Source organism: Oncorhynchus nerka, linkage group LG13 (genome assembly GCF_034236695.1).
Source record: "Oncorhynchus nerka isolate Pitt River linkage group LG13, Oner_Uvic_2.0, whole genome shotgun sequence".
In the NCBI taxonomy this organism is placed as follows: Eukaryota; Metazoa; Chordata; class Actinopteri; order Salmoniformes; family Salmonidae; genus Oncorhynchus; species Oncorhynchus nerka.
Window position 1 is genome coordinate 92,694,003 of NC_088408.1, and position 19,136 is coordinate 92,713,138.

The window sequence follows — 19,136 nt, forward strand, 5'->3', positions numbered from 1 at the left end:
AACGTCGGAGGTACATGCTATCAGGACAGAGACAAAATAATGAAAACTGGAGACAAAAATCTTTAAATTACAGTTATGAAATGAACAAATACTTGTTTCTCAAGTACAGCAGATATGCCTACTAGTTACATATGGAATGGAGAATATATACAAACAAACATACATACTGTTGAAGTTGGAAGTTTACATATACCTTAATCTCAGTTTCACAATTCCTGACATTTAACCATTGTAAAAATTCCCTGTCTTAGGTCAGTTAGGATCACCACTTTATTTTAAATGTGAAATGTCAGAATAATAGAGAGAATGATTTATTTCAGCTTTTATTTCTTTCATCACATTCCCAGTGGCTCAGAAGTTTACATGCACTCAATTAGTATTTGGTAACATTGCGTTTAAAATGGTTTAACTTGGGTCAAATGTGTCTGGTAGCCTTCCACAAGCTTCCCACAATACGATGAGTGAGTTTTGGCCCATTCCTCCTGACATAGCTGGTGTAACTGAGTCAGGTTTGTAGGCCTCCTTGCTCGCACACGCTTTTTCAGTTCTGCCCATAATCTGTCTGTAAACAATTGTTGGACAATTTACTAGTGTCATGCACTAGCTGACTTGTCCTAACCGACTTGACAAAACTATAGTTTGTTTACAAGAAATTTGTGGAGTGGTTGAAAAACAAGTTTTAATGACTCCAACCTAAGTGTATGTAAACTTCTGACTTCAACTGTACATACACACACACACACACACACACACACACACTACCTTTCAAAAGTTTGGCTGTTTGCGTTGGCACCTTTCAACACCCCTCATTATCACATTTATGCATGCAACCACTCACTTACACTACTGACTACACACACTATTCATTCTTATTTAGTTTACTTAAGGAATAAAAAAATATATTAACTAATCTCCAAGTCGTCTCCCTTTTTGTTACGCACTTTGAGCCAGTTTGTGACATGGCACAGCTGAAAACTTTTCTGATTAAAGAAGCAATAAAACTGGCCTTTAGACTAGCTGAGAATCTGGAACATCAGCATTTGTGGGTTTGTTTACAGGCTCAGAATGGCCAGAAACAAAGAACTTCCAGTAATTTGTTTTGCTGAGTTATATATATATATATATATATTTTTTTTTTAAGAACAGTAAATTACTAATACCACATGATGGGGATTGACATTACATCTACTAGTCCTTATGGTTACAAATATAAGGTGGAATTGATCCAATAAAAAATATCAAATGGCAAACAATTCAGACAATGAATGTGTAAGAATTGGCAGAAGACATTGGTGTACATTTTGGAGAGCGACGCCCATATCTTCGCCACACACCCCTCCCCTTGTCTCAACATTTTAAATTATACTCAAGAAACCATCTTCACACATAATAGATGCTTTTCACTGACAGCCACAAGTCAAACAGCAGCGTGGCTGCCCAACCAGGCCAACGTACCTGTGATTTGAAACAATACATAGCCAAATAAATAAATAAATAAGAAGCTAATGATCTAAGTCAAGCTCTCTGGTAAAGTATTTTAAATGATTTTATTTGGACGGGGGTAATTATATAATTTTGGCAAACCATCAATTTACTTTAGGGTAAGCCAACATCCAAACAGTGCACTGTGCAACCGCCAACTCTCTGTTCTAATTAGCTTAGCTGAAACCAGAGAAATGATGACGAGATGCTCATGTTTCCGCCCTAACAATGTGAGTCATTGTCCCAAAGGTGGGAATGCAGGTGACAAGCTTAGATTTGCATATTATGCCCATAAACGCATTGGGCTTATTGGGGATAGATTTTGGCAAGAGTGAGCCATCTTGCTTCTCCTCTTCCTCTCTGCTAAAATTAGCGAGTGAAACAGCGCCCCTCTATCTTACTATCTGATGCTGTCTGGCCAAAAAAAGCCATGCCATACTCCTATTGTCCAGACCGCATCAGATACGTGGTCTACGGAGACAGAGCGGTGCTGTTCTGCTCAATCGGAGGCTTTATCTGAGACTGATAAGTCTTTATGTCAGCGTGCGTCTCGGTCAAATAAATGATCAATATTTTATTTGTACGGGTAAGGAGGTTGGGCGGGCCAGGCCCCATAGGTCCTGCACATAACACTCTCTGACTTCTATGGAGTTGGTCAATTCCAAAAGAGTCCGCAACAAACGTATTTTCAAATGCAATGAAATATATGTATTACCTTCACATCATCCCCGTCGACAACAGAGAAAACGGTCTGATCATTATGCCGGAAACTGAACGCCAATCCAACAGATTTCGAATCCCTTTTCAAGTGGTAGACGGTCACTGAAAAGCGAAATAAGCATTCTTTACTTCCTAGGGTGTGATAAAGATCTGCACATTTTTTTCCACCAATAGTTGTATTTTTTTTTCTTCTTGTTGCCACAAAAAACAATCAACTAAGTAATGAATTCACTTGGAATGTCCCTTTAAAGCAGGTGTGGAGGGCCATGTGTCTGCTGTTTTTTTTCTTCATTTCGATGTGTGTTCAATTAAGACCTAAAAAAAATATGTAAGGGGAGTTCCTAACTAATCAATGATAAAGTACAAGGGGAGGAGCCAAAATCCACCTCCACTCCAGGAAGTGAATTTAACACCCCTCTGCTTTAAAGGGACAAAATACACTATTCTTTATGGGTCTTCTGCAGAAATCACACATTTTACACAATGCAGCAAACAGCACCACTTTAATTCATACTCCTACCTTCATGATTGATTTTCTCATTAATTTGCTTATCCTTGACAATGATGACTGGTTGGTTTCGAGATAAGGAATTTCTGACTGACGCTATCTTCCCTGTTACTTCCATGTGCTTGTAGGTGGTGTGGATTATTTCTTCTCCTGACATGGTAGATCTGTAGAACAACAAACGATCAATTAACAAGATACAGGATGGAGAAAGTTTTGTTGATGCCGAGGAATGTATATGTTTTTAAATAACATTCTTAGTAAAGTTCAGGAACATTCTAAAACATTTATGGAAAGTGTTCTTAATGTTCTTGGAAAAATTTGAGAACTTTTAAAAACTTTTTTATAGTGTTTGCAAACTGATACATGACACATTAATGCCAAAATAACATGAAAAACAGGCAACAAAACTTTATTAAATAATAACACACACATACACACGTTTTAGCTAAACAGACGGGGCTCAAAACAGCTGGGGTACTGCCCCACTGGCCCTGAAAGACGGGGCTCAAAACAGCTGGGGTACTGCCCCACCGGCCCAGAAAGACGGGGCTCAAAACAGCTGGGGTACTGCCCCACCGGCCCTGAAAGACGGGGCTCAAAACAGCTGGGGTACTGCCCCACCGGCCCAGAAAGACGGGGCTCAAAACAGCTGGGGTACTGCCCCACCGGCCCTGAAAGACGGGGCTCAAAACAGCTGGGGTACTGCCCCACCGACCCTGAAAGACGGGTCCCCACTGACCGTGCGTAAACTAAAACAAAGACTGGCATTATGGCAGTACTCAGTACCCAAAGGGGCTAAATGAGGATTTTTCACTGTTCTTGTTTCTATAATGTTGTTGCCTTGTTCTTTGGGGTCTCTGTCTCTCCGGATTCACAGACACCCAAATATCAGCTATGTATAATTTGACCTGTTGATTAACGAGACACACAATTTATTTTATTAAGTTGTGTAATAATTTACCCGAACGTATTATAATGATGTATTTCTTTACATGGTTGTGTCTCAATGAGCCACTAGGCTATAAATAGGAGCTATGTGCAATGGTCAGGTCGCTTTGAGGACGACGTCAGCTTGACGTCGAGACGCCAGTCACCTGTTCGCATCCTGTACAATGGGTTAACGTGAGCAAAAATACATGAATCTCTTCCTTGTTTTTGTTGAGTGCTCCAACTCCATTTTAACTCAAATTAGTCCTTTCCTTTGCTTGTTGACGCAGGAATCCCCACCTGAATCTATTTCAATCCCACATTGTAACGCAACAAAATGGGTGAAAAAAACGATTGTTGGTCTCAGTAGGTTCTTGCATTTTCTTTTTATTATTTCACCTTTATTTAACCAGGTAGGATAGTTGAGAACACCTTTATTTAACCAGGTAGGATAGTTGAGAACACCTTTATTTAACCAGGTAGGATAGTTGAGAACACCTTTATTTAACCAGGTAGGCTAGTTGAGAACAAGTTCTCATTTGCAACTGCGACCTGGCCAAAAAAAACATGTAAGGGCATTACCCATAACACAATTACAAACCACTATCTCAACACTTTGTTTATGAACTCAGCAGTACATACATACTCTCCACATTACACCACTATCTCAACACGTTGTTTATGGACTCAGCAGTACATACATACTCTCCACATTACCCATAACACAATTACACCACTATCTCAACACTTTGTTTATGGACTCAGCAGTACATACATACTCTCCACATTACACCACTATCTCAACACGTTGTTTATGGACTCAGCAGTACATACATACTCTCCACATTACACCACTATCTCAACACGTTGTTTATGGACTCAGCAGTACATACATACTCTCCACATTACACCACTATCTCAACACTTTGTTTATGAACTCAGCAGTACATACATACTCTCCACATTACACCACTATCTCAACACGTTGTTTATGGACTCAGCAGTACATACATACTCTCCACATTACACCACTATCTCAACACGTTGTTTATGGACTCAGCAGTACATACATACTCTCCACATTACCCATAACACAATTACAAACCACTATCTCAACACGTTGTTTATGGACTCAGCAGTACATACATACTCTCCACATTACACCACTATCTCAACACGTTGTTTATGGACTCAGCAGTACATACATACTCTCCACATTACACCACTATCTCAACACGTTGTTTATGGACTCAGCAGTACATACATACTCTCCACATTACCCATAACACAATTACACCACTATCTCAACACGTTGTTTATGGACTCAGCAGTACATACATACTCTCCACATTACACCACTATCTCAACACGTTGTTTATGGACTCAGCAGTACATACATACTCTCCACATTGCACCACTATCTCAACACGTTGTTTATGGACTCAGCAGTACATACATACTCTCCACATTACCCATAACACAATTACAAACCACTATCTCAACACGTTGTTTATGGACTCAGCAGTACATACATACTCTCCACATTACACCACTATCTCAACACGTTGTTTATGGACTCAGCAGTACATACATACTCTCCACATTACACCACTATCTCAACACGTTGTTTATGGACTCAGCAGTACATACATACTCTCCACATTACACCACTATCTCAACACGTTGTTTATGGACTCAGCAGTACATACATACTCTCCACATTACACCACTATCTCAACACGTTGTTTATGGACTCAGCAGTACATACATACTCTCCACATTACACCACTATCTCAACACGTTGTTTATGGACTCAGCAGTACATACATACTCTCCACATTACACCACTATCTCAACACGTTGTTTATGAACTCAGCAGTACATACATACTCTCCACATTACACCACTATCTCAACACGTTGTTTATGGACTCAGCAGTACATATATACTCTCCACATTACACCACTATCTCAACACGTTGTTTATGGACTCAGCAGTACATACATACTCTCCACATTACACCACTATCTCAACACGTTGTTTATGGACTCAGCAGTACATACATACTCTCCACATTACCCATAACACAATTACAAACCACTATCTCAACACGTTGTTTATGGACTCAGCAGTACATACATACTCTCCACATTACCCATAACACAATTACAAACCACTATCTCAACACGTTGTTTATGGACTCAGCAGTACATACATACTCTCCACATTACCCATAACACAATTACACCACTATCTCAACACGTTGTTTATGGACTCAGCAGTACATACATACTCTCCATTACCCATAACACAATTACACCACTATCTCAACACGTTGTTTATGGACTCAGCAGTACATACATACTCTCCACATTACACCACTATCTCAACACGTTGTTTATGGACTCAGCAGTACATACATACTCTCCACATTACACCACTATCTCAACACGTTGTTTATGGACTCAGCAGTACATACATACTCTCCACATTGCACCACTATCTCAACACGTTGTTTATGGACTCAGCAGTACATACATACTCTCCACATTACCCATAACACAATTACAAACCACTATCTCAACACGTTGTTTATGGACTCAGCAGTACATACATACTCTCCACATTACACCACTATCTCAACACGTTGTTTATGGACTCAGCAGTACATACATACTCTCCACATTACACCACTATCTCAACACGTTGTTTATGAACTCAGCAGTACATACATACTCTCCACATTACACCACTATCTCAACACGTTGTTTATGGACTCAGCAGTACATACATACTCTCCACATTACACCACTATCTCAACACGTTGTTTATGGACTCAGCAGTACATACATACTCTCCACATTACCCATAACACAATTACAAACCACTATCTCAACACGTTGTTTATGGACTCAGCAGTACATACATACTCTCCACATTACCCATAACACAATTACAAACCACTATCTCAACACGTTGTTTATGGACTCAGCAGTACATACATACTCTCCACATTACCCATAACACAATTACACCACTATCTCAACACGTTGTTTATGGACTCAGCAGTACATACATACTCTCCACATTACACCACTATCTCAACACGTTGTTTATGGACTCAGCAGTACATACATACTCTCCACATTACACCACTATCTCAACACGTTGTTTATGGACTCAGCAGTACATACATACTCTCCACATTACACCACTATCTCAACACGTTGTTTATGGACTCAGCAGTACATACATACTCTCCACATTGCACCACTATCTCAACACGTTGTTTATGGACTCAGCAGTACATACATACTCTCCACATTACCCATAACACAATTACAAACCACTATCTCAACACGTTGTTTATGGACTCAGCAGTACATACATACTCTCCACATTACACCACTATCTCAACACGTTGTTTATGGACTCAGCAGTACATACATACTCTCCACATTACACCACTATCTCAACACGTTGTTTATGGACTCAGCAGTACATACATACTCTCCACATTACACCACTATCTCAACACGTTGTTTATGAACTCAGCAGTACATACATACTCTCCACATTACACCACTATCTCAACACGTTGTTTATGGACTCAGCAGTACATACATACTCTCCACATTACACCACTATCTCAACACGTTGTTTATGGACTCAGCAGTACATACATACTCTCCACATTACACCACTATCTCAACACGTTGTTTATGAACTCAGCAGTACATACATACTCTCCACATTACACCACTATCTCAACACGTTGTTTATGGACTCAGCAGTACATACATACTCTCCACATTACACCACTATCTCAACACGTTGTTTATGGACTCAGCAGTACATACATACTCTCCACATTACACCACTATCTCAACACGTTGTTTATGGACTCAGCAGTACATACATACTCTCCACATTACCCATAACACAATTACAAACCACTATCTCAACACGTTGTTTATGGACTCAGCAGTACATACATACTCTCCACATTACCCATAACACAATTACAAACCACTATCTCAACACGTTGTTTATGGACTCAGCAGTACATACATACTCTCCACATTACACCACTATCTCAACACGTTGTTTATGGACTCAGCAGTACATACATACTCTCCACATTACACCACTATCTCAACACGTTGTTTATGGACTCAGCAGTACATACATACTCTCCACATTACACCACTATCTCAACACGTTGTTTATGGACTCAGCAGTACATACATACTCTCCACATTATCTTACTTTTAAGATGGAATCAACAGTAGTGGGAAACAGCGCGACTGTTACTATCTGTCACTGTCTACTGTCTGTTACTGTTACTATCTGTCACTGTCTACTGTCTGTTCCTGTCTACTGTCTGTTACTATCTGTCACTGTCTACTGTCTGTTACTGTTACTATCTGTCACTGTCTACTGTCTGTTATTGTTACTATCTGTCACTGTCTACTGTCTGTTCCTGTCTACTGTCTGTTCCTGTCTACTGTCTGTTCCTGTCTACTGTCTGTTACTGTCTGTTCCTGTCTACTGTCTGTTACTGTTACTATCTGTCACTGTCTACTGTCTGTTACTGTTACTATCTGTCACTGTCTACTGTCTGTTACTGTCTACTGTCTGTCACTGTCTACTGTCTGTTCCTGTCTACTGTCTGTTGCTGTCTACTGTCTGTTACTATCTGTCACTGTCTACTGTCTGTTCCTGTCTACTGTCTGTTACTGTCTACTGTCTGTTGCTGTCTACTGTCTGTTCCTGTCTACTGTCTGTTGCTGTCTACTGTCTGTTGCTGTCTACTGTCTGTCACTGTCTGTTACTGTCTACTGTCTGTTCCTGTCTACTGTCTGTTGCTGTCTACTGTCTGTTGCTGTCTACTGTCTGTTACTGTCTACTGTCTGTTGCTGTCTACTGTCTGTTGCTGTCTACTGTCTGTCACTGTCTACTGTCTGTTCCTGTCTACTGTCTGTCACTGTCTGTTACTATCTGTCACTGTCTACTGTCTGTTACTGTCTACTGTCTGTTACTATCTGTCACTGTCTACTGTCTGTTAATGTCTACTGTCTGTCACTGTCTGTCTACTGTCTGTTGCTGTCTACTGTCTGTTGCTGTCTACTGTCTGTTACTATCTGTCACTGTCTACTGTCTGTTACTGTCTACTGTCTGTCACTGTCTGTCTACTGTCTGTTGCTGTCTACTGTCTGTTACTGTCTACTGTCTGTTGCTGTCTACTGTCTGTTGCTGTCTGTCACTGTCTACTGTCTGTCACTGTCTACTGTCTGTTAATGTCTACTGTCTGTTAATGTCTACTGTCTGTCACTGTCTGTTACTATCTACTGTCTGTTCCTGTCTACTGTCTGTTCCTGTCTACTGTCTGTTACTGTATACTGTCTGTTACTATATGTTGCTGTCTACTGTCTGTTACTGTCTACTGTCTGTTACTGTCTACTGTCTGTTACTATATGTTGCTGTCTACTGTCTGTTACTGTCTACTGTCTGTTCCTGTCTACTGTCTGTTACTGTATACTGTCTGTTACTATATGTTGCTGTCTACTGTCTGTTACTGTCTACTGTCTGTTATGGACTGTCTACTGTCTGTTACTGTCTACTGTCTGTTACTGTCTACTGTCTGTTACTATATGTTGCTGTCTACTGTCTGTCACTGTCTGTTACTCTCTGTCACTGTCTGTCACTGTCTACTGTCTGTTACAGTCTGTTCCTGTCTGTCACTGTCTACTGTCTGTTACTGTCTGCTGTCTGTTACTGTCTGTCACTGTCTACTGTCTGATACTGTCTGTTCCTGTCTGATACTGTCTGTCACTGTCTGTTACTCTCTGTCACTGTCTACTGTCTGTTCCCTGTCTGTTCCTGTCTACTGTCTGTTACTGTCTGTCACTGTCTGTTCCTGTCTACTGTCTGTCACTGTCTACTGTCTGATACTGTCTACTGTCTGTTACTGTCTGTTCCTGTCTACTGTCTGTCACTGTCTGTTACTGTCTGCTGTCTGTTACTGTCTGTCACTGTCTGATACTGTCTGTCACTGTCTGTTACTGTCTACTGTCTGTTACTGTATCCTGTCTGTTACTGTCTGTCACTGTTGTTGTAGTTATTGTTACATATAGAGACAGATATGACACTATTGAGCAAAGATAGGTGTACATTAGACCACAAACAGAAAGCGGACAGGAAACCACAGATTAAACAGACATAAGTGTAATGGCCGAAGCCATACGTGCTTTACTGTGCATAAGGGCTTAGGGCAAAGAGGAGGAGGTGACCCTTAAATACATTATCTATTATGGAAAGAGGAGGACATCATTATAAAGATTAGATAGAGAGGAACAAACATAAGTGCTTAGGGTAAAGGACATAAGTGCTTAGGGTAAAGGACATAAGTGCTTAGGGTAAAGGACATAAGTGCTTAGGGTAAAGGACATAAGTGCTTAGGGTAAAGGACATAAGCGCTTAGGGCAAAGGCCATAAGTGCTTAGGGTAAAGGACATAAGTGCTTAGGGTAAAGGACATAAGTGCTTAGGGTAAAGGACATAAGTGCTTAGGGTAAAGGACATAAGTGCTTAGGGTAAAGGACATAAGTGCTTAGGGTAAGATAGACATATATTAATTTTAGGACACGAGGGTCCTGCCACCATTGTAATCTAATCAAGAGCGGATACAGGCGTTATTAGGCATGAACATGGAGGAAGCCTGGACTGAAAGATAATGGTGGCCGATGACCTGAGGGAAGTAACCCCATTAACATATGGAATGGACTCATATACTGTGTGTGTATAAAGACAGAGCCAGTGCTCTGGGAAAGGGTGTGTTCCGCGGACCATCTAGGCTTCTGATATGTTTGTATTAAAAGCCTATCTTGAATTCACATGACACTGTCTGTTATTGTCTGTTCCTGTCTACTGTCTGTTACTGTCTACTGTCTGTCACTGTCTGTCTGTTACTGTCTGTCACTGTCTACTGTCTGTTACTGTCTACTGTCTGCTACTGTCTACTGTCTATTACTGTCTACTGTCTGTTACTGTCTACTGTCTGCTGTCTGTTACTGTCTGCTGTCTGTTACTGTCTGTTACTGTCTACTGTCTGCTACTGTCTGCTGTCTGTTACTGTCTACTGTCTGCTGCTGTCTACTGTCTGTTCCTGTCTACTGTCTGCTGTCTGTTACTGTCTACTGTCTGTTACTATCTGTTGCCGTCTACTGTCTGTTACTGTCTACTGTCTGTTCCTGTCTGTCACTGTCTACTGTCTGTCACTGTTTAACTGTCTGTTGCTGTCTGTTCCTGTCTGATACTGTCTACTGTCTGTCACTGTCTGTTACTGTCTGTTACTGTCTTCTGTCTGTTACTGTCTACTGTCTGTCACTGTTTAACTGTCTGTTGCTGTCTACTGTCTGTTACTGTCTGTTCCTGTCTGATACTGTCTACTGTCTGTCACTGTCTGTTACTGTCTACTGTCTGTTACTGTCTGTTACTGTCTGTTACTGTCTGTCACTGTCTGTCACTGTCTGTCACTGTCTACTGTCTGTTACTGTCTGCTGTCTGTTACTGTCTGTCACTGTCTACTGTCTGTTACTGTCTGATACTGTCTGTTCCTGTCTGATACTGTCGGTTCCTGTCTGTTACTCTCTGTCACTGTCTGTCACTGTCTACTGTCTGTTACTGTCTGTTCCTGTCTGATACTGTCTGTTCCTGTCTGATACTGTCTGTCACTGTCTGTTACTCTCTGTCACTGTCTACTGTCTGTTACTGTCTGATACTGTCTGATACTGTCTGTCACTGTCTGTCACTGTCTGTTACTCTCTGTCACTGTCTGTCACTGTCTACTGTCTGATACTGTCTGTTCCTGTCTGATACTGTCTGTCACTGTCTGTTACTCTCTGTCACTGTCTGTCACTGACTACTGTCTGTTACTGTCTGTTCCTGTCTGTCACTGTCTACTGTCTGTTACTGTCTGCTGTCTGTTACTGTCTGTCACTGTCTACTGTCTGATACTGTCTGTTCCTGTCTGTCACTTTCTGTCACTGTCTGTCACTGTCTACTGTCTGTTCCTGTCTGTTCCTGTCTACTGTCTGTTACTGTCTGTCACTGTCTGTTCCTGTCTACTGTCTGTCACTGTCTGTCACTGTCTACTGTCTGATACTGTCTACTGTCTGTTACTGTCTGTTCCTGTCTACTGTCTGTCACTGTCTGTTACTGTCTGATACTGTCTGTTACTGTCTACTGTCTGTTACTGTATCCTGTCTGTTACTGTTGTTGTAGTTATTGTTACATATAGAGACAGATATGACACTATTGAGCAAAGATAGGTGTACATTAGACCAAAAACAGAAAGCGGACAGGAAACCACAGATTAAACAGACATAAGTGTAATGGCCGAAGCCATACGTGCTTTACTGTGCATAAGGGCTTAGGGCAAAGAGTACCCAAACAATTTGAACTTCTACTTTTAAAAATCCACCTCTCTAAAAACAAGTCTCTCACCGTTGCCGACTGCTATAGACCACCCTCTGCCCCCAGCTGTGCTCTGGACACCATATGTGAACTGATTGCCCCCCATCTATCTTCAGAGCTCGTGCTGCTAGGCGACCTAAACTGGAACATGCTTAACACCCCAGCCATCCTACAATCTAAACTTGATGCCCTCAATCTCACACAAATTATCAATGAACCTACCAGGTACCTCCCCAAAGCCTTAAACACGGGCACCCTCATAGATATCATCCTAACCAACTTCCCCTCTAAATACACCTCTGCTGTCTTCAACCAAGATCTCAGCGATCACTGCCTCATTGCCTGCATCCGTAATGGGTCAGCGGTCAAACGACCTCCACTCATCACTGTAAAACGCTCCCTGAAACACTTCAGCGAGCAGGCCTTTCTAATCGACCTGGCCGGGGTGTCCTGGAAGGATATTGATCTCATCCCGTCAGTAGAGGATGCCTGGATATTTTTTTAAAATGCCTTCCTAACAATCTTAAATAAACATGCCCCATTCAAGAAAATTAGAACCAGGAACAGATATAGCCCTTGGTTCTCCCCAGACCTGACTGCCCTTAACCAACACAAAAACATCCTATGGCGTTCTGCATTAGCATCGAACAGCCCCGTGATATGCAGCTGTTCAGGGAAGCTAGAAACCATTATACACAGGCAGTTAGAAAAGCCAAGGCTAGCTTTTCAAGCAGAAATTTGCTTCCTGCAACACTAACTCAAAAAGTTCTGGGACACTGTAAAGTCCATGGAGAATAAGAACACCTCCTCCCAGCTGCCCACTGCACTGAAGATAGGAAACACTGTCACCACTTATAAATCCACCATAATTGAGAATTTCAATAAGCATTTTTCTACGGCTGGCCATGCTTTCCACCTGGCAACTCCTACCCCGGTCAACAGCACTGCACCCCCAACAGCAACTCGCCCAAGCCTTCCCCATTTCTCCTTCTCCCAAATCCATTCAGCTGAAGTTCTGAAAGAGCTGAAAAATCTGGACCCCTACAAATCAGCCGGGCTAGACAATCTGGACCCTTTCTTTCTAAAATTATCTGCCAAATTGTTGCCACCCCTATTACTAGCCTGTTCAACCTCTCTTTCGTGTCATCTGAGATTCCCAAAGATTGGAAAGCAGCTGCGGTCATCCCCCTCTTCAAAGGGGGGACACTCTTGACCCAAACTGTTACAGACCTATATCTATCCTACCATGCCTTTCTAAGGTCTTCGAAAGCCAAGTCAACAAACAGATTACCGACCATTTCGAATCTCACCATACCTTCTCTGCTATGCAATCTGGTTTCAGAGCTGGTCATGGGTGCACCTCAGCCACGCTCAAGGTCCTAAACGATATCTTAACCGCCATCGATAAGAAACATTACTGTGCAGCCGTATTCATTGATCTGGCCAAGGCTTTCGACTCTGTCAACCACCGCATCCTCATCGGCAGACTCGACAGCCTTGGTTTCTCAAATGATTGCCTCGCCTGGTTCACCAACTACTTCTCTGATAGAGTTCAGTGTGTCAAATCGGAGGGTCTGCTGTCCGGACCTCTGGCAGTCTCTATGGGGTGCCACAGGGTTCAATTCTTGGACCGACTCTCTTCTCTGTATACATCAATGAGGTCGCTCTTGCTGCTGGTGAGTCTCTGATCCACCTCTACGCAGACGACACCATTCTGTATACTTCCGGCCCTTCTTTGGACACTGTGTTAACAACCCTCCAGGCAAGCTTCAATGCCATACAACTCTCCTTCCGTGGCCTCCAATTGCTCTTAAATACAAGTAAAACTAAATGCATGCTCTTCAACCGATCGCTACCTGCACCTACCTGCCTGTCCAACATCACTACTCTGGACGGCTCTGACTTAGAATACGTGGACAACTACAAATACTTAGGTGTCTGGTTAGACTGTAAACTCTCCTTCCAGACCCATATCAAACATCTCCAATCCAAAGTTAAATCTAGAATTGGCTTCCTATTTCGCAACAAAGCATCCTTCACTCATGCTGCCAAACATACCCTTGTAAAATTGACCATCCTACCAATCCTCGACTTTGGCGATGTCATTTTACAAAATAGCCTCCAATACCCTACTCAACAAATTGGATGCAGTCTATCACAGTGCAATCCGTTTTGTCACCAAATCCCCATATACTACCCACCATTGCGACCTGTACGCTCTCGTTGGCTGGCCCTCGCTTCATACTCGTCGCCAAACCCACTGGCTCCATGTCATCTACAAGACCCTGCTAGGTAAAGTCCCCCTTATCTCAGCTCGCTGGTCACCATAGCATCTCCCACCTGTAGCACACGCTCCAGCAGGTATATCTCTCTAGTCACCCCAAAACCAATTCTTTCTTTGGCCGCCTCTCCTTCCAGTTCTCTGCTGCCAATGACTGGAACGAACTACAAAAATCTCTTAAATTGGAAACACTTATCTCCCTCACTAGCTTTAAGCACCAACTGTCAGAGCATCTTACAGATTACTGCACCTGTACATAGCCCACCTATAATTTAGCCCAAACAACTACCTCTTTCCCAACTGTATTTAATTTATTTATTTATTTTGCTCCTTTGCACCCCATTATTTTTTTTCTACTTTGCACATTCTTCCATTGCAAAACTACCATTCCAGTGTTTTACTTGCTATATTGTATTTACTTTGCCACCATGGCCTTTTTTGCCTTTACCTCCCTTCTCACCTAATTTGCTCACATTGTATATAGACTTGTTTTTTTTTACTGTATTATTGACTGTATGTTTGTTTTACTCCATGTGTAACTCTGTGTCGTTGTATGTGTCGAACTGCTTTGCTTTATCTTGGCCAGGTCGCAATTGTAAATGAGAACTTGTTCTCAACTTGCTTACCTGGTTAAATAAAGGTGAAATAAATAAATAAATAAATAAAAAGAGGAGGAGGTGACCCTTAAATACATTATCTATTATGGAAAGAGGAGGACATCATTATAAAGATTAGATAGAGAGGAACAAACATAAGTGCTTAGGGTAAAGGACATAAGTGCTTAGGGTAAAGGACATAAGTGCTTAGGGTAAAGGACATAAGTGCTTAGGGTAAAGGACATAAGTGCTTAGGGCAAAGGCCATAAGTGCTTAGGGTAAAGGACATAAGTGCTTAGGGTAAAGGCCATAAGTGCTTAGGGTAAAGGACATAAGTGCTTAGGGTAAAGGACATAAGTGCTTAGGGTAAAGGACATAAGTGCTTAGGGTAAAGGACATAAGTGCTTAGGGTAAGATAGACATATATTAATTTTAGGACACGAGGGTCCTGCCACCATTGTAATCTAATCAAGAGCGGATACAGGCGTTATTAGGCATGAACATGGAGGAAGCCTGGACTGAAAGATAATGGTGGCCGATGACCTGAGGGAAGTAACTCCATTAACATATGGAATGGACTCATATACTGTGTGTGTATAAAGACAGAGCCAGTGCTCTGGGAAAGTGTGTGTTCCGCGGACCATCGAGGCTTCTGATATGTTTGTATTAAAAGCCTATCTTGAATTCACAAGTTCTTGTAAGTGTTATATTTTGAAACGATCCTCCACGACACTGTCTGTTACTGTCTTTTCCTGTCTACTGTCTGTTCCTGTCTGATACTGTCCACTGTCTGTCACTGTCTGTTACTGTCTGTTATTGTCTGTCCCTGTCTACTGTCTGTTACTGTCTGTTCCTGTCTACTGTCTGTTACCGTCTACTGTCTGTTACCGTCTACTGTCTGTTACTGTCTACTGTCTGTTCCCGTCTACTGTCTGTTCCCGTCTACTGTCTGTTCCTGTCTACTGTCTGTTCCTGTCTACTGTCTATCACTGTCTACTGTCTGTCACTGTCTGTTCCTGTCTACTGTCTGTTCCTGTCTACTGTCTGTTCCTGTCTACTGTCTGGGAAAGTGTGTGTTCCGCGGACCATCGAGGCTTCTGATATGTTTGTATTAAAAGCCTATCTTGAATTCACAAGTTCTTGTAAGTGTTATATTTTGAAACGATCCTCCACGACACTGTCTGTTACTGTCTTTTCCTGTCTACTGTCTGTTCCTGTCTGATACTGTCCACTGTCTGTCACTGTCTGTTACTGTCTGTTATTGTCTGTCCCTGTCTACTGTCTGTCACTGTCTGTTACTGTCTACTGTCTGTTACTGTCTACTGTCTGTTACTGTCTGTTCCTGTCTACTGTCTGTTCCTGTCTACCGTCTGTTACCGTCTACTGTCTGTTACTGTCTACTGTCTGTTATGGTCTGTTCCTGTCTACTGTCTGTCACTGTCTACTGTCTGTCACTGTCTGTTCCTGTCTACTGTCTGTTCCTGTCTACTGTCTGTTCCTGTCTACTGTCTGTTCCTGTCTACTGTCTGTTACCGTCTGTTACCGTCTACTGTCTGTTACTGTCTGTTATGGTCTGTTCCTGTCTACTGTCTGTTCCTGTCTACTGTCTATCACTGTCTACTGTCTGTCCCTGTCTGTTACTGTCTACTGTCTGTTACTGTCTGTTACTGTCTGATACTGTCTGTCCCTGTCTGTCTACTGTCTGTTACTGTCTGTTACTGTCTGTCACTGTCTGTCTACTGTCTGTCACTGTCCCTGTCTGTTACTGTCTACTGTCTGTTACTGTCTGTTCCTGTCTGATACTGTCCACTGTCTGTCACTGTCTGTTACTGTCTGTTATTGTCTACTGTCTGATACTGTCTGTCCCTGTCTGTTACTGTCTGTCACTGTCTGTCCCTGTCTGTCCCTGTCTGTCTCTGTCTACTGTCTGTTACTGTCTGTTACCATCTGTTGCCATCTACTGTCTGTTACTGTCTGTCACTGTCTACTGTCTGTCACTGTCTACTGTCTGTTACTGTCTGTTCCTGTCTGATACTGTCCACTGTCTGTCACTGTCTGTTACTGTCTGTTATTGTCTACTGTCTGTTACTGTCTGTTACTCTCTGATACTGTCTGATTCTGTCTGTTACTGTCTACTGTCTGTTACTGTCTGTTCCTGTCTGATACTGTCTACTGTCTGTCCCTGTCTACTGTCTGTTACTGTCTGTTACTGTCTACTGTCTGTCCCTGTCTACTGTCTGTCCCTGTCTGTTACTGTCTACTGTCTGTTACTGTCTGTTCCTGTCTGATACTGTCTACTGTCTGTCCCTGTCTACTGTCTGTTACTGTCTACTGTCTGTTCCTGTCTACTGTCTGTTCCTGTCTACTGTCTATCACTGTCTACTGTCTGTCACTGTCTGATTCTGTCTGTCCCTGTCTGTCCCTGTCTGTCCCTGTCTGTCACTGTCTACTGTCTGTTACTGTCTACTGTCTGTTCCTGTCTACTGTCTGTTCCTGTCTACTGTCTGTTCCTGTCTACTGTCTGTTCCTGTCTACTGTCTGTTACCGTCTGTTACCGTCTACTGTCTGTTACTGTCTGTTATGGTCTGTTCCTGTCTACTGTCTGTTCCTGTCTACTGTCTATCACTGTCTACTGTCTGTCCCTGTCTGTTACTGTCTACTGTCTGTTACTGTCTGTTACTGTCTGATACTGTCTGTCCCTGTCTGTCTACTGTCTGTTACTGTCTGTTACTGTCTGTTACTGTCTGTCACTGTCTGTCTACTGTCTGTCACTGTCCCTGTCTGTTACTGTCTACTGTCTGTTACTGTCTGTTCCTGTCTGATACTGTCCACTGTCTGTCACTGTCTGTTACTGTCTGTTATTGTCTACTGTCTGATACTGTCTGTCCCTGTCTGTTACTGTCTGTCACTGTCTGTCCCTGTCTGTCCCTGTCTGTCTCTGTCTACTGTCTGTTACTGTCTGTTACCATCTGTTGCCATCTACTGTCTGTTACTGTCTGTCACTGTCTACTGTCTGTCACTGTCTACTGTCTGTTACTGTCTGTTCCTGTCTGATACTGTCCACTGTCTGTCACTGTCTGTTACTGTCTGTTATTGTCTACTGTCTGTTACTCTCTGATACTGTCTGATTCTGTCTGTTACTGTCTACTGTCTGTTACTGTCTGTTCCTGTCTGATACTGTCTACTGTCTGTCCCTGTCTACTGTCTGTTACTGTCTGTTACTGTCTACTGTCTGTCCCTGTCTACTGTCTGTCCCTGTCTGTTACTGTCTACTGTCTGTTACTGTCTGTTCCTGTCTGATACTGTCTACTGTCTGTCCCTGTCTACTGTCTGTTACTGTCTGTTCCTGTCTACTGTCTGTTACCGTCTACTGTCTGTTACCGTCTACTGTCTGTTACCGTCTACTGTCTGTTACTGTCTACTGTCTGTTACTGTCTACTGTCTGTTCCTGTCTACTGTCTGTTCCTGTCTACTGTCTATCACTGTCTACTGTCTGTCACTGTCTGATTCTGTCTGTCCCTGTCTGTCCCTGTCTGTCCCTGTCTGTCACTGTCTACTGTCTGTTCCTGTCTACTGTCTGTTCCTGTCTACTGTCTGTTCCTGTCTACTGTCTGTTACCGTCTACTGTCTGTTACCGTCTACTGTCTGTTACCGTCTACTGTCTGTTCCTGTCTACTGTCTGTTACCGTCTGTTACCGTCTGTTCCTGTCTACTGTCTGTTACCGTCTGTTCCCGTCTACTGTCTGTTCCTGTCTACTGTCTGTTCCTGTCTACTGTCTGTCACTGTCTGTTCCTGTCTACTGTCTGTTCCTGTCTACTGTCTGTTCCTGTCTACTGTCTGTTCCTGTCTACTGTCTGTTACCGTCTACTGTCTGTTACTGTCATGGTCTGTTCCTGTCTACTGTCTGTTCCTGTCTACTGTCTATCACTGTCTACTGTCTGTCCCTGTCTGTTACTGTCTACTGTCTGTTACTGTCTGTCCCTGTCTGTCACTGTCTGTTACTGTCTACTGTCTGTTACTGTCTGTTACTGTCTGTCCCTGTCTGTCCCTGTCTGTCTACTGTCTGTCACTGTCTGATTCTGTCTGTCACTGTCTGATTCTGTCTGTCACTGTCTGTCCCTGTCTGTTACTGTCTGTTACTCTC

At 42.5% G+C, this 19,136-nt stretch overlaps 1 protein-coding gene across 2 annotated transcripts in view; it reads right to left on the minus strand.

The window, feature by feature from the left end:
• The window catches only part of ckap2l (cytoskeleton associated protein 2-like), a 90,512-nt gene that overhangs the window by 12,003 nt on the left and 59,373 nt on the right, over positions 1-19,136 (minus strand). For both annotated transcript variants that reach the window (XM_065026845.1, XM_065026844.1), the window contains 2 exons: positions 2,723-2,874; positions 2,198-2,304 (listed from right to left, as the gene is read on the minus strand). The gene's annotated coding sequence lies outside the window, so the exon portion shown is untranslated. The remainder of the gene's footprint in view (positions 1-2,197; positions 2,305-2,722; positions 2,875-19,136) is intronic.